This window comes from Nuphar pumila, chromosome 7 (assembly GCF_984573655.1).
Source record: "Nuphar pumila chromosome 7, dmNupPumi1.hap1.1, whole genome shotgun sequence".
Lineage (NCBI taxonomy): Eukaryota > Viridiplantae > Streptophyta > Magnoliopsida > Nymphaeales > Nymphaeaceae > Nuphar > Nuphar pumila.
The window spans coordinates 34508694-34525164 of record NC_143255.1 but is presented as its reverse complement, the minus strand read 5'-3'; positions in this window follow the sequence as shown (position 1 = coordinate 34525164).

Here is a 16471-nt window from a genome sequence, read left to right as displayed (position 1 = left end):
TGATTTCTCTTAACTGAGATAATTAACACTGGGTTTTGTGGGAGATGGCCATGAAAGAAAAGGAGTTCATGATCTATAATTCTACGGGGTTCATATATAATGAACATGTTCATCTTTTAATGAATATATATATAAGCAAATTTATTTTTTAATGAATGAAATGAATATATGTATGAGCAGATTCATTTTTTAATGAATGAATGATTATATGAGCAAATTCATTTTGAATGAATGAAATAAATGATAATATATGTATGACAAGGTTCAATTGGATGACATTCATACACTAGATTGTGTGAACCTCAGGTCATTCACAATTGAGGACAACCTGAGGTCATCCCTGACTTTTGCACTCTGATAAGTACTTTGCAAACACAGTACAACCTTCACAAATACAATATAAACTTTGCGAGTATTCCAACTAAGAATCTCATTTAAGTAAATATTCCTTAAGGAAGGTCCATAAATGTGTGTTGATATTTGCAAAATATAAGTTGTGAATGTCTTTGACTTTTCATACTCTGATAAGTTCTCTGCAAACACAATACAACCTTCCCAAATAAAGTATAAACTTTGTGAATATAACCTGCAAAACTTTTTTAAGTAAATGCTCTGAATATTCCTTGAGGAAGGTCCACAAATGTCTGCAGACATTTGTAAAATAATAATTGTGAATGTCCTTAACTTAAGTCCTCCACAAACACAGTATAACCTTCATAAATACAATACAAACTTTGTGAATATAACATATAAATCTCTTTTAAGTAAATACTCCATGAGAAAGGTCTGCAAATGTTTGCCGACATTCATAAAATATCAGTTGTGAATGTCCTTAACTTTCACACTAAAATAAGTCTTCCATAAACACAATACAACTTTCACAAATATAGTATGAACTTCACGAATATAACTTGTGAATCTCCTTTAAATACTCCTTGAGGAAAAGCTGCAAATTTTTGTTGACATTCGCAAAATATTTCACTATAAATGTCTTTGACTTTCACACTTGATAAGTCCTCCGCAAACATAGTACAACCTTCGCCAATACAGTACTGAGAAAAGTTCACAAAACCTATTCATACAATCATTCATTAAAAATTAACGTGCTCATACAATCATTCATTCATTTATAAAAAATGAACATGCTCATACATTGCATTTATTTTATTCATTCAAAAAATGAACATGCCCATACATATATATCCATTCATTCATTCAAAAATAAACTTATTTATATAATCATTCATTCATTCATTAAAAAGTGAACCTATTACAAGCATTCACAGAATATACATTCTTGTTACAAAGATTCATAGTATGTATATTCATGTTACAAATAATATATATAAACAAAAGAATATATTTATATAAATTATATATGTTTGTGAATGTATCTATATAATAGAAACAAATAGGAGCACTACGTTATGAAGGTTGCAACTATTGTCATCGTGCTCTTAGCTCCTGAAGCTCTCTATTCGTGCTAAAGATAATGAGGTCCTTGCTAGAAAACAATGTTGCCTTAGTTTGTTAAAGCTCTTGTAAACCCAAAATAATGAGGTTCTTACAAGACAACTCTCTATCCTTGGATTCAAGCATATCATGCTGCCTACAGATTTCAGCTCTTGCAATGACCTTGTTAAGAGAGTAAACTTTTGTCATGAAACCCAATTCAAGATCCACAAAATGTATTAGATTTATTATCAAGGTTGCATTAGAAAATAAATCACAACACATAGGATAAACAAGCATGCCTAAAAGTAAAAAAATAAAAATATTTAGAATGAGACTGCCAAAAATATGTGTTTAACAAAAAAAATGTCAAAATAATATAAACAAGTAAAATATGAAAACAAATTAGAGTTGTATATTTATTTATTCATTTAATAAAAAAAGAGAATGCTAAAATAGTTGATTCATGCCAACATTTAGTTAAAAAAACTAATTCATGCCAAAATTTTAAAAAATAATTGTTTTAATCGTTAACAATGTGTTTACCCAAATATCTAGTTGTCGATGATGTCCCAAACACTCAAAAAGTTGTCACTGAAGTGCTGCCAAAAATACGCTAAAAAAAATAATCGTCAAAAAAATATGATGGGGCAAGAGGCCTTGGGAACCACAAACAAAGCCTTATAATAAAATTAAAAATTTCTAAAATGTGAACCATCACTTTTTAAATAAATATTGATGCATCACATTTAATTCTAGTATGAACATTCACAATAAAATGAGAAGGTTAGCATTTAAGTCTTCAAAAAATTTATGAATCTCATGTCCAATGTGTGAATGTTTGGAAAGTTCGCAAATGAAGCACACGATCTGCATATATAGACATTTATGAATGTAAGCTTACATTTACAGATCTCATCGAGGAGTATTTACTTAACAGAGATTCGTAGGTTATATTTTTGTAATATGCAAGATTTATACTAAAGAAAGTTTCATATTGTTCCTCACAAATTTTGTACTATATATATGAAACTCATAGGGTATTTGTAAAAGTATGTTTTTAGTTATTCGCATGATGTAAGACAAATTTTTGAATTCTGCATGGATGTTGCGAAACAAGGCGAGGTATAACATTTTAAGTTAAGCAATTTCTTATGGGGGTTGCGAAACGGAGAAGATGCAAACATTTAATGTGCAATTCTAGTTTGTTGGAATAAAAACTAGACATATTCACATATTAGTTCATGCAAAAATTATGATTTCTATGAAAACATCATGTAAATACAGTTCTTAGTGAGTGGTTGCAAGATCTGGAGAGCATAGTGACAAATCACATGAAACTCAGGAGAAAATTTGCATATTTAGGAGAAAATTCATATATTCGCATATTTAGGAGAAAATAAGGTACTAACTTCACAAATAAGGTCATTATAAATATGCTCTTTATATGCGATTTTTTTGTCATATTTGTGGATTTTCAGAAATATCATAAATATTAGGGATGAATAAAATGCAAATTTTCTTTTTTTTTGTTGAGTTTCCTCTGATCTTGAATATATGCAAAGTTGTTCCAAAATATGTTGATTTCCTACATTTTGTGCATATACTTGTTACAAAAAATTAAATCTAGAATAAAATTAAACATACATATATATCTTCTGCATAATGAAATTAAACATACAAAATAAAAAGAACATTAAACCTGAAATGAATATTTAAAGTATATTTATAGAATAATTTTATTAAATTTATATATAGTTTTTTATAATAGTAATCAGCTTATACTCCATAGAATTGTCCACAACTCAACCTTTGATATCTTGTCATCTGATACCTCAATGTCTAATGTCTCTTCATCTTTCACCTTTTGTTTGGCCTTTGAATCTTTGGATCTCGCATAAATGCATATGCTCCCCAGAAATCTCATCATTTCATTCATCAACTACTTTTTGTATATTATTTTCAACTACTTATTTAACTTTTACTACAAATAACTTTTTGTTCAACTTTGCAAGCAACTCTCTCTCCCCTTTTCTTCTCTTATTTCTTCTTTCCTTATTTTCTTTTCTTCTTCATTCTTTTTCTTCTTCCTTCCATTTTCTTCTTCTTCACTCTACCTTTATTTTCTTTTTTCGTTCATCTTATTCTTCTTTCGTAGGCTATCTCATGGGTGGAGGGGGATCCGAAGTGGCGCATTGGCTATTGTGGAAGGTATTCAATGGAAAGTCGGGGGAAGTAAGAAAACAAAATTCTGGTTTGACCCTTAGATGAAAGGGGCCCTCTTATGCAGCAACTACCCATGAACTCTCAAAATATATTGTATAGTACTTTGCATAACATTCATATTAAGGAGATGATTGATATAAACCATCTCTTAAATATAAAACTAACTGATGTTAGAGTAAGGCTGCCCCCACAGGTTACGAAGGAAGTTGAGGAACAAATATGGCACCCTGGGAGGAAAGATGGAATACAACGGAAAGCGGTAGGTGGTTTTTCTATGAGGAGTGTGTGGGACTGTATCAGAAGCAAGGGGAAATGGAATGGCATGTTCAAGAAGGCGTGGCACAAAAAAAACACTCACACATGCAATTTTCACTCTTAGATTGAAAATGGAGGCAAGCTGCTCATTGAGAATCAATTGAAAAGGTTAGGTTTTCACATGGCTAGTAGATGACAGTTTTGCAAAAAGTAAGAGGGGACTGAGGTGCATCTTTTTTCTCAAATGCCCTTGGGTCCTTCACTTATGGAAATTAGTGGCTATGCTCTTTGGAAAAAAATGGAAGCCTAGGACCAATGTTAAGGAGGATTTGAAGAGTTGTCAGGGAGAAGGTTTAAAGAAAAGCTTACCCAAGTTAGTTGGGAGATCTCTTTCCACACCATCATTTGGATGCTATGGCGAGTGAGAAATGAGTTGACTTTTGAAGCCTCTCCAAAAGATAGAGCATCAAGTCATATGTGTGGCGAGAGAATAGGTAATGTTCAATCTAAAACACTCAACCTCAATGATCACTCTAAGATGGAGATCCCTTAGTACATGGGACCCTCCTACGATGGGATGGATGAAGCTCAACATCAACAACATCTACAAGGAAGGATGACATGTAGGTTATGCACTCTGAAGCCATGATGGTAGTTTTGCTCAAGCTGGTTGCTTTACCAAAGTAGGGAATTTAGATGATAGGGAATGGTGCTCATGGGAGGACATCATCAAAGAACTGGGATATAAAGGGAAAGTAGTTATTGAGAAGGGCCGAGTAAACCTATCCAGCGATGTAGTTCAAATTTTGGAGGGAAGAAGACCTAGTAAGAATGCTCCATCCTCATTGGTAAGAGCTCTGTACAGTTTTGACCAGGTCTAGGTATGCTATAATTACTATAAATCCAATTTTTTTGGTAGGATTTTAGCAAAACTTGCTAGGGGAGTATGATCAAAACGTAAAAAGATCACCCTCATATTGGAACCCACTCATGGATAGGTGACTCCGTACACATAATTATTGTTACTATTTATCATTAATGAACTGATAGGGGTTTACCTAACTCCCGTTTCACTATAAAAAAAGGTAAACGTCGCCACTAAATAACATCAATTATACATCATCGTTGTCAAAATATTTATCCATATTTGTTAGCTGGTGTAAGTTTTTTTGAAATAGATTTTTAAAATAATATTTTTAATAAAAATAATGTGAAAGCCAGACATTAAATAATAAAAATCAGCTAGCACGAGTGGTGTAGTCTGGGTCGATCTCAAGGAACGGGAGGAAGAACTTTGTATTCCATAAAAGCTAAACTACTCTTTATTTCCAAAACAAAATGAATTAATTAAATAACTCAACTAAGAATACAACCCTCTGCAAAGGGCTTACAAAAAAAATAAACGGCTTTATTACAGACCCAATGAATTAAATAAATAAAAATAAATAAATTTTAATCTAAAAATAAAATAAAAAATGTCTTAAGTGCTCAAGCTTTTAGTCCCTTGTATTTGGTTGTGTTCTTTTCTATGTTTCTTCATGGGCTTGAAGGCTCTTTTGAGGGACTCAAAGGGCCTTTTGAGGGGGACTTTTTGGGGACCTCAAAGGGCTCTTTGAGGGCTTGTTTGAGGGCTCACCACATGTCTCAACGCTTTCTTGCAAAACAAAAATGCTAAACAAGAATAAAACAATAACAAACTAGACAAAAAACTCACGGTTAATTGAATTAAAATTCAGCAAAACAAGAATCTAAACCATTAATCTAACAAACTAACTACATGCAACTAATTTGAAACTAGCATGTAACAAATTAAGCACTAAATGACAAAATAGAAAAACTAACTAACTAACAATCAAGAAACTACTCTATAGCAAACTATGAGATTCTATAACCACAAATACAAGAAAACTATACTAGCCAAAAATCCAACTCGATTAAAACTGACAATTAATGAATAATTACTTAACGAGAACAAGTAACAAACTAGCAAAATTAACTAATTTAATTTACTAGCTAACTACAAGACAAAAGCTAACCAACAACAAGAATTAAAACTCACTATTTTAATAAGAGGACACCTAACCGAATAACATAAAAGATATAAATTAGAAATTAACAAGATTCTAGTTAATCTAATAATTATAAAAACAAGAAACTAACAATTATACTAACAAGGAGGGCTACCCGTATAGTAGGATTCAAAAATTATCACTAACGTCCTAACTAAATAAGAACAAGAAAGTACATACTAACTAACATAACATGTTGTATTGTACTAAGATCTAGATAAAACTAACTAACTCATCTGGTAGTTGAGAAAATTATCAAAAACTATCTAATCTACTTACTAAATAAATGACTTACAAGAAAACGGATTTGACTAAAAACAATTTACTAACTAGAGCTATGTGCAAGATAAGATTTAAAACTAACTACTGACATGAATAAAATTTAAACTAAGTTTGACCAACTAACTTAAACTAAAGATTATCTATAGCAATGCATGATCAAATAAAAATAATGAAAACTATGCTAAAATGATAAATGATAAAAATATAATCCAGTTGCTTGGTTTAATCCTAATCTAATGTTTAGTTAACTTTCATTACCGTAATCTAATTTAATCTCATAAAACTAATACTAACACTAATCTAGCTGCTATGAAAATAAAAATATGACGTGACTAAAAAAAACTACAACGAGAAAAATTAAAATTAGTTATAACTGTTTAATCGACTGATAACCAAATCTTTATAAAAACGATAATCGGTAATGAAAAAAGAAATCCGGCTAAGATAAATTTAAGTTAATCTATTTAACATAACCTAATTCCTAATGATGTTAAATTAAGACCAAGATTAATCTAATTGATCTGAAAAAAATGAATTAACGTGAATTGGATTTACTAACAAACAAAATAATTAACTATTCCTAAATCGACTATTTTAGAAATATAGATGAATTAAATCTAGTTAATACCAAAAATATAAGAAAACTTAATCTAAACTAAATCTAACCTAAATCTGACATAAACTGAATTAAAACTCATGAAAACATAAGAAGGCGCTATGCTAAATCTACTGATTTGAATAAAATATTACTATTCTATACGCAAATCAAGAAATCAACTAAACTAAACTATTATATATTTTTTCTTTTTATATTTTTAGATGATAGAAAATAAAACTAATCTAAACTAGATGAGATGAATATACCATGAATAACGAAACTATATCAATGATATGATGTATGCTATGCGAAAACTAAAACTACAAAACTACGAAGAAACGGGGGAGAAAAGGCAAACTGTGAGATTTAGCTCCGATGGGGGGGTTGAGAAGAAGAAGATGGTCTTTCTGTTGAACAACGCACACCTCTGTCGATCAAGGCAAGAAGAACTGGCGACAGAAAAAGATGAGAAGCAAGATGAATCAAAAGGAAAAAAAAGGAGAATAAGGGAGAACCGGTTTGGAACAAAGAGGAGGAGTAAGAGAAGAGAAGAGAAGAAGTCTATGTTTTTTCTAGAAGGAAAAGCATGAGCTGCAACTCTAAAAATATTATTTATACTATTTCTTAGGACAAAACACATTTTTCTATAAAAGTCTAAAAAAAATCAAAAATTCTAAAAGAGGTCTTCCTCTGAAAACATGTTTTCTATAAAAACTACTTCTAAACTAGTTAAAATTAATTCACCTACTCCTAATCTAATTAAACTATAAGTTAGAAAATTCTAAATGAGGTAAAACATTGAAAAATGCAGGGCAAGCTCTGAAATATGTGATTTTCCAATATTTTCAATTTCAATATAGCTTCTCAAAAATAACGATAATACTAGGTTTTTAATGCGATTTTCAATGAATCATGCATAAAATAGTGTGAATAAAATACAAAAATATATGCATGATCAAATTTTTCCATGCTTATCATTTGCTAGTTCTCAAGCAAACTGACCCTAAACAAAAAGCAAGAGACACCTAAACTGAGCAAAAACCTAACTCACTTTTGTAGGAATCACTGTTGCATTTAGCGTATGCAACAAGCCCTTTAAACTCTTGGGTTACCCCAGTGGACAAGTAAGGTCTTGTGAGGGTTTGCAGTGATGCTACCCACAAACATCTCTGTCATGTATGCATAAAAAATTCAAATTCAAGAAGCGTTAGGTAGTTAAGGAGTTTGTTTTTATAAATATTTTATGACATTACATTATCAAAACATAATTAGAGTCTTTTACATGCCACCATAGAGTAAAACTTTTTCTTTTCTTTTTCTAAATATCGTAATCATTTATGCTTTATTCTCAAAAAATCAAATATATATGTCATTATTTACTTATCATCACTCATATATTTTCTGCACATGTTTTCTCAATACTTATTCCTAAGAGTGAACTTTTTCTTTCTTGCTCTTCATTTTCTTTTTTTTTCCTTTTCCAGATTTTCACTTTTTTTTATATTTTTTCTTTCTTTTTGTTGAGCACTATTTTAAATTTCTAGTTTGCATGACCCGTGTAACAAGCTTTGTGTTAGTGACTCCCAGGCCAGACGACCTTAGGGCACCAGATACAAAGTATCCCTCAGACTTAATTGCTCGAGTCACTAGACCTTCTTTTTTCATAGTTTTACGTATAACTTTCTTCTTTATCATGTGCAATATCATATCAATTAGGCTCTCTATAAAGTCCATGTAATGGGCTTTCGAGCTGGTGGCTCCTAAACTAGATAACTTTAGGGCATCAGGTATAAACACCCCTCAGGCTCTACTCGCTCAAACCAAATAGGCCACAAATATCAACTTTGACAAAGAAGTAGTTTTCTTTGTTATCCTTTTCGACACAGAAATCAAACACTTCAACGTATGTCTCAGCTCAGTTATTAAGGAATATGAAGACATCGAACGACTAAATGTATGCTCTTTTCACTTTTAGAGCTCTTTTTTTCAATGTTGTTTATTTGCTTAGTTTTCAAAAATAAATTATGCATATTCATATTTGTGGTTCAAAATAAACTCTAACATGCGTCTATCGCCATTTTCTTGAAATCCACATAAATAACCGTATTTTTCTATATCAGTATTAGAAAAAAAAATTATGAAGCTTAAAAATTCTCTAAAAACATTAGATTATATAAAGCATTCATATAATATCAAACTCATTCCTTAAAGCCTATTTTTTATGAGTTTTCATCATTGTGCAAATACATACAAAAAAAATTGGGTGTGCAAACTACACCCTCTGCCATACTTGAATGACACTATCCTCAGTGGCACTCCCTCATGCTTGCATGAAACTATACGAATGCCCATGAGAAATAGAAGAAAAATGAGGAAAGTAGTAGAAGTCATCTGATCCACATTGTGGAATCTTACCTGATGCTGCCTTGTACTGGCTCTGTAGAGATTCCACTGTCTCAATGTTTACAACTCATAAAAATGCATAAAATGCACAAAATACAATGCATACATGATCTAACATTCATGCTCATGAACAAAAAAAATGATAGAAAAATAACAAAACTTCTAATATCACAACACTAATATGGGTTGCCTCCTATAGAGCACTAAATTTTACATCTTCAGCCAAACGGATCTTTGGTGACTCTTCATCGTTCATGAGATCAATGGACGTAAAGTCATGCTCAATCGAGAGGTCTGAGGAAAATGGTTTCATCTATGACCCTGCCCACAATATTTCCTCCAAATCTATCCCTTTGGACCCTGCAATGACTCTCTAACATGCTAAGAACGAGCTTAGTCTTCACGTGAAGATTATTCTCACAAGATGGTGAACCATAAATCGAATATCTACCTATATAATCATCCAACTGCGGATTGGATTGCTTCCATTGAACGTCTGTCACATGTAAGCATTCATCATTTCTTGTCGCTCTCGTGGCAACATAAAAAATGTATATGTGCAAATGCTTGTTGCCAAAAGAAATATTCATCTTCTCAGTGCGACAATCAATATGAGCATTGCCAGTGTCTAAGAATGGCCTACCAAGAATGATGGGGGTCTGGACTGCGACATCAGTGCCCTCTATGTCCAGAATGAGAAAATCAACAAAAAAATAAAAGTCATCGATCTTGACTAACACATCTTCCAAGATTCCTCGAAAGAGCTTAGTAGACCTGTCGACCAACTGTAAGATGGTCGTGGTGGGTTTTAAATCTTCAATCCCAAAAGTGTCATAAAAGAAACCCGATAGTATATTCACACTTGCCCTAAGATTGAGCAATGCATGCTCGATGGTCATGTTTCCTATGACACAAGAGATAATCAGTGCCCCAGAATCCTTTAGTTTAGGTGGGGCTTGGTGTCGAAACACAGAGCTCACTCGCTTAGTTAGAAAGATTTTCTTGGGTAGCGATCTTGACTTTCTTTTTTATGTGCAAAGTTCTTTAAGAAACTTTGCATAAGCGAGCAGTTGTTGGATGACATCTAGCAGGGAGAGATTTATGTGAATATGCTTGAATATGTCAAACATTTCATGCATTCTAGCCCCCTACTTGCCAAAATCATTCGATTTTTTCAAAGTCTGAGGAAAATGGGCTCTAGGAATATACGAAGTAGAAGGCATAGACGTGGCTCTTGCTCTCTTTCCTCGAGCCTGGTAGGGGAGATCGACTTGTCCATATGTCTATCACTGGGCTCTCTAGTCTTCTCCTGAGTAGGGTGGAGTTTCTTCCTACTTCGAAGGGTCATAACAGAGTTGGTCTGCTCTTGATGAGACTTTGTGAGATGCAGGTCATGGTGCACAGGTTCTTTACCCCTCAGGTTGACAACAGACTGACTTGGGATGTTTTCCTTGCTTCGTCTGCTCAAGGCCTCAGCCAACTATCCCATCTGGGTTTCTAGCTTCGCTATCGACTACGTATGGAAACTGAGGTTGGCCTTGATGTTAGAGAAGGCCTTGAGAAGCTTCTCCTGAAAAAATTAACTCGATGTGGGATCCTGGGGATAAGACAAGCTAAGTTGGAGAGGGGCCTGTGGAAATATGAACCACAGGTAACCTTGTGAGGGGTTACCCGGTCTCTGCTGTGTTTGGGAAGGCAGATGGTGTATGGTTTGTAGATTGCTCCACGCAAAGTTGGGGTGATTTCGTCATCCCGGGTTATAGGTGGGAGCATATGGATCATGCATCGGTCTGTCGAAACCTTGAGCAACACTCACTTTCTTCTAAACGAATTAAGGATAGAGTGGCGCTGCCGGGCAGTCCGAAACATAGTGTGTAGGGCTAGCGCATAGCTCACACATATTTCTTACGTGATTATTGAAGCTGGGTTGGCCAATAATTAATCAACTTTCATAGTCAACTAGTCTACTTTGATTTGCAATTCATGTTCAGACCCAACTTCATAAATCCCTCCCTTTTTAGGACCACTAGGAATAGATGTGGTCCTATCAAGTCTTGAGGATAGTGCATAGCATTTTCACTCAATATTTTGAACAAGGCCCATGCCCCATCCTCGCTCTTGAGCATGAACGTGCCCCCATACAAAGAATCAACCATCTACCTATCCTTCTCGGTCAAACCATCATAAAAATATTGCACTAGTTGCGAACGAAGCATTTGGTGGTGGGGGTACTTCTGGAGAAGATCTTTCATCCAATCTCAAGTCTCATAGAATTGTTCTCTCTCAATCGGAGAAAAGCTGGTGATGGCTTTTCGAAACTGGTTTGCCTTACCAATTGAGAAATATTTCTTGAGAAATTCTTGTTGTATGCATTCTCAAGTAGTAATTTGAACCATAGCTAAGACCTTCAACCAGCGCTTGGCTTTGTCCTTGAGGGAGAACAAGAACAACGTCAACCTCAATGTGTCATCCTCAAAAATATTGATCTGCACCATAGAGCAGATCTCGAGAAACTCATCAAGATGATGGTAGGGGTCTTCGTTGCTAAGGATATAAAATGATGGTAACATTTGGATTATATTGGCTCTAATCTAGAATTGATTGGCTCCTACAACGGGTCTAGCAATGTAGAAGGTGAAAGCATATTTAGTGAGAATGAAATACTCTAAGAGGGGACGGGTCAACTGTTGATTCTCAGCCATAGGGTCGGATCGACGGGCTCTCCTAATAATAGACTTGGGGTCCTCAACAGGCTCAATAAGCTCAGGGTCAAGAGAGTGTCGCCCTTGCATGTACCTCAAGGTAGATCAGTGTAGCAACCGTCCTAAAGCATGACTTTCTACCTACTTAACGCGCAACATGATCAAACCACAACCCCGGTAAAATAAAATAAGGAAAGAAAGCAGTAAACACACACCACACACTTGCACCCAAACAAATATTTTACGAAAAACAAACTATAAGTATGATACCAATCATGCACAATCACCTCCTAAGGGTAGCCTAATAGGTGGGTCATGAAGGAATAGTAAATTGGTCTATAGGGCTCACAAGCATGTAGTTCTATAATCCTATGTACTGAAATAAACTAACAATCCTAAGTAATAAGCAGAAAAATAAACTAGCAGGCCTAAATAAGTAACAAAAAAGAAACTAGCAATCCTAAGTAAAATGAGAACACACAATGGCCAATAAAGTGAATACTCGTATTTCTAACGTCATTTCCCAACAACGGCGCCAAAAATCTGGTATAAATTTTTTTGAAATAGATTTTTAAAACTATATTTTTAATAAAAACAATATGAAAGCCGGACACCAAATAATAAAAAATGGCTCGCACGAGTGGTGGAGTCCGGGTCGATCTCATAGAACAGAAGAAAGTATTTTGTATTCCACAAAAGCTAAACTACTTTTTATTGCCAAAATAAAATAAATTAATTAAATAACTAAACTAAAAGTATGGCCCTCTGCGAAGGGCTTACAAAAATAAATAAATAAATGGTTTTATTACAAACCTAATAAAATAAATAAATAAAATAAAATAAATCTTAATCTAAAAATAAAAGAAAAGGTATCTAGTGCTTGAGCTTTTAGTCCCTTCCTTGCATTTGGTTGTGCTCTTTTCTTTGTTTCTTCAACATTGGTTTTCTTGAAGGGCTTGAAGAGCCTTTTGAGGGTCTCTCTAAGGGGATCAAAGAGACTTTTGAGGGGACCTTTTGGGGACCTCAGAGGGCTTGTTTGAGGGATCACCGCACGTCTGAATGCTTCTCTGCAAAACAAAAACACTAAACAAGAACAAAACAATGAAAAACTAGACAAAAACTCATGGTTAATTGAATTAAAATTCAGCAAAACAAGAATCTAAACCATTAATCTAACAAACTAACTACATGCAACTAATTTGAAACTAACATGTAACAAACTAAGCACTAAATGATAAAATAGAAAAACAAACTAACTAACAATCAAAAAACTACTCTATAGCAAACTATGAGATTCTATAACTACAAATACAAGAAAACTATACTAGCCAAAAAATCCAACTCGATTAAAACTGACAATTAATGAATAATTACTTGACAAGAACAAGTAATAAACTAGCAAAATTAACTAATTTAATTTACTAGCTAACTACAAGACAAAAGCTAACCAACAACAAGAATTAAAACTCACTATTTTAATAAGAGGACACCTAACCGAATAACATAAAAGATATAAATTAGAAATTAACAAGATTCTAGCTAATCTAATAATTATAAAAACAAGAAACTAACAATTATACTAACAAGGAGGGCTAGTCGTATAGTAGGATTCAAACATCATCACTAATGTCCTAACTAAACAAGAACAAGAAAGTACAGACTAACATAACATGTTGTATTGTACTCAGATCTAGATAAAACTAACTAACTCATCTGGTAGTTGAGAAAACTATAAAAAACTATCTAATCTACTTACTAAATAAATGACTTACAAGAAAACGGATTTGGCTAAAAACAATTTACTAACTAGAGCTATGTGCAAGATAAGATTTAAAACTAACTACTGACGTGAATAAAATCTAAACTAAGTTTGACCAACTAACTTAAACTAAAGATTATCTACAACAATGCATGATCAAATAAAAATAACAGAAACTATGCTAAAATGATAAATAATAAAAATATAATTTGGCTGCATGGTTTAATCCTAATCTAATGTTTAGTTAACTTTCATTACCCTAATATAATTTAATCTCATGAAACTAATACTAACACTAATCTACCTGTTGTGAAAATAAAAAACTCACGTGACTAATTAAAAAAAAAAACTACAACAAGAAAAATTAAAATTAGTTGTAATTGTTTAATCAGCTGATAATCGAATCTTTATAAAAATGATAATCAGTAATAAAAAACAAAATTCGGCTAAGATGAATTTAAGTTAATCTATTTAACATAACCTAATTCCTAATGACGTTAAATTAAGATCAAGATTAATCTAACTAAACTAAAAAAAATGAATTAACGTGAATTGGATTTACTAACAAACAAAATAATTAACTATTCCTAAATCGGTTATTTCAGAAATATAGATGAATTAAATCTAGTTAATACCAAAAATAAAAGGAAACTTAATCTGAACTAAATCTAACCTAAATCTGACATAAATTGGATTAAAACTCATGAAAACATAAGAAAATACTATGCTAAATCTACCAATTTGAATAAAATTGTCTAAACGTAAATCAAGAAAATTGTCTAAACTAAATTATTTTATATTATTTTATATTTTTAGATGATGAAAAATAAAACTAATCTAAACTAGATGTGATGAATATGCCATGAATAACGAAACTATTTGCAATGATATTATGTATGCTATGCGAAAACTAAAACTACAAAACTACAAAAAAACTGGGGAGAAGAGGCAAACCGTGTGATTTACTTTCGATGGAGGGGTTGAGAAGAAGAAGATGGTCTTTTTCTTGAGCAGTGCATACCTCCGTCGATCAAGGAAAGAAGAACTGGCAACAGAAAAAGATCAAAAGCAAGATGAATCAAAAGGGGGAAAAGAGGAGAATGAGGGAAAACCGGTTGGGAACGAAGAGGAGGAAGAAGAGAAGAGAAGTGGGAGAAGAGGTCTACATTTTTTCAAGAAGGAAAAACCGGGGCTGCAGCTCTAAAAACATTAGTTATACTATTTCCTAGGTCAAAACATGTTTTTCTATGGAAGTTCATAAATTTTTCAAAAATTCCAAAATAGGTTTTCCTCTAAAAATATGTTTTCTATAAAAACTACTTCTAAACTAGTTAAAACTAATTCACCCACTCTTAATCTAGTTAAACTATAAGTTATAAAATTCTAAACAAGGTAAAACACTAAAAAACGCAGGGCAAGCTTTGAAATATGTGATTTTTTGATATTTTCAATTTTAATATAGTTTCTCAAAAATAACGATAATACCGAGTTTTTAATGCAATTTTTCAACAGATCATGCATAAAATAGTATGAATAATATGCAAAAATATATGCATGATCATTAGCTATCTACGTTTGGAGAATAACTATACCAGAGGCTCTATAACTCTTATGTATAGTTGGTTTTACAAGAGATCAAAGCCGTAATTTCTTTAAAACTACTATTTTTTAAGACCCATATAGATCTTTAATTAGTGAGATCAGTGCTACAAGTGCACTTTAACCCTTTCAAAGGTCATCATTAACTATCTATACCAACCACACAACATATTATTTATCTAATAAAAATAACATATAAAAAAAACCCATCCATATGCACTTCACACATTCAATTAAAATAACTACTTACAACCACTTTAATAACCAACTACCCACAATAACCCTTAACTCTTATTCAATGCCCTATCATAGTAAACCCTATCATCATTACACATAAACAAAAACATTGAATATTAACTAAAAGATAAGTAACAAACATAAATCATCAATACAAACAAATATATATCTATGAGAAAAACCCTAAATAGTAAATCTAGTGGCAAATATTAAATAAAAGACAAAAAATCATATAAAAAACATTCATAGTAATAACCAAATACAAATACACTTGTGACTATTAAATGTTCATATCTATAAACAAAAAAAAGTTCAGAATAAAACAAAACAAAATACATATGTATATTATTTGTATGAAACTCACCTTTCAACCTAACCTGAAAAGTCGATGAGAATGATACTATAACCTCATCAGAATATAACAAAAAAATTTCATGAGAATAACCACAAAGTGAGATAAAAAATGCTCAGGGTTGTAGATGAAAAAGGTTAAGTTTTTTTTAGAAAAAAATAAAATGAACCAAAATAAGTTTATATTGATTGCAAAAAATTTGCTTGCAAAAAATTTATGTAGATCACCCCATATTAGAGTATCTCCTTGAGGCTCAGTTACTTAAAATATATTTGCACGGTTTTATACAAACATCATACTATATATATAAATTTAGCAAAATATTTGAGAAGTTTTGCCAAATTTTTATTTTAAAAAAGTTTAGAGATATGATTATGCAAACTTAATATTATATATGCATATTTAATTAATTTAGTAAAATATTTGTGAAATTTTTAAGTTTCAGTTACAAGAAGTTCATAGATTTTGTTATGCGAACTTTATAATATGTATGCAAAGTTTTGAGAGATTTTAATTATAGAAAGTTCATTATGCAAA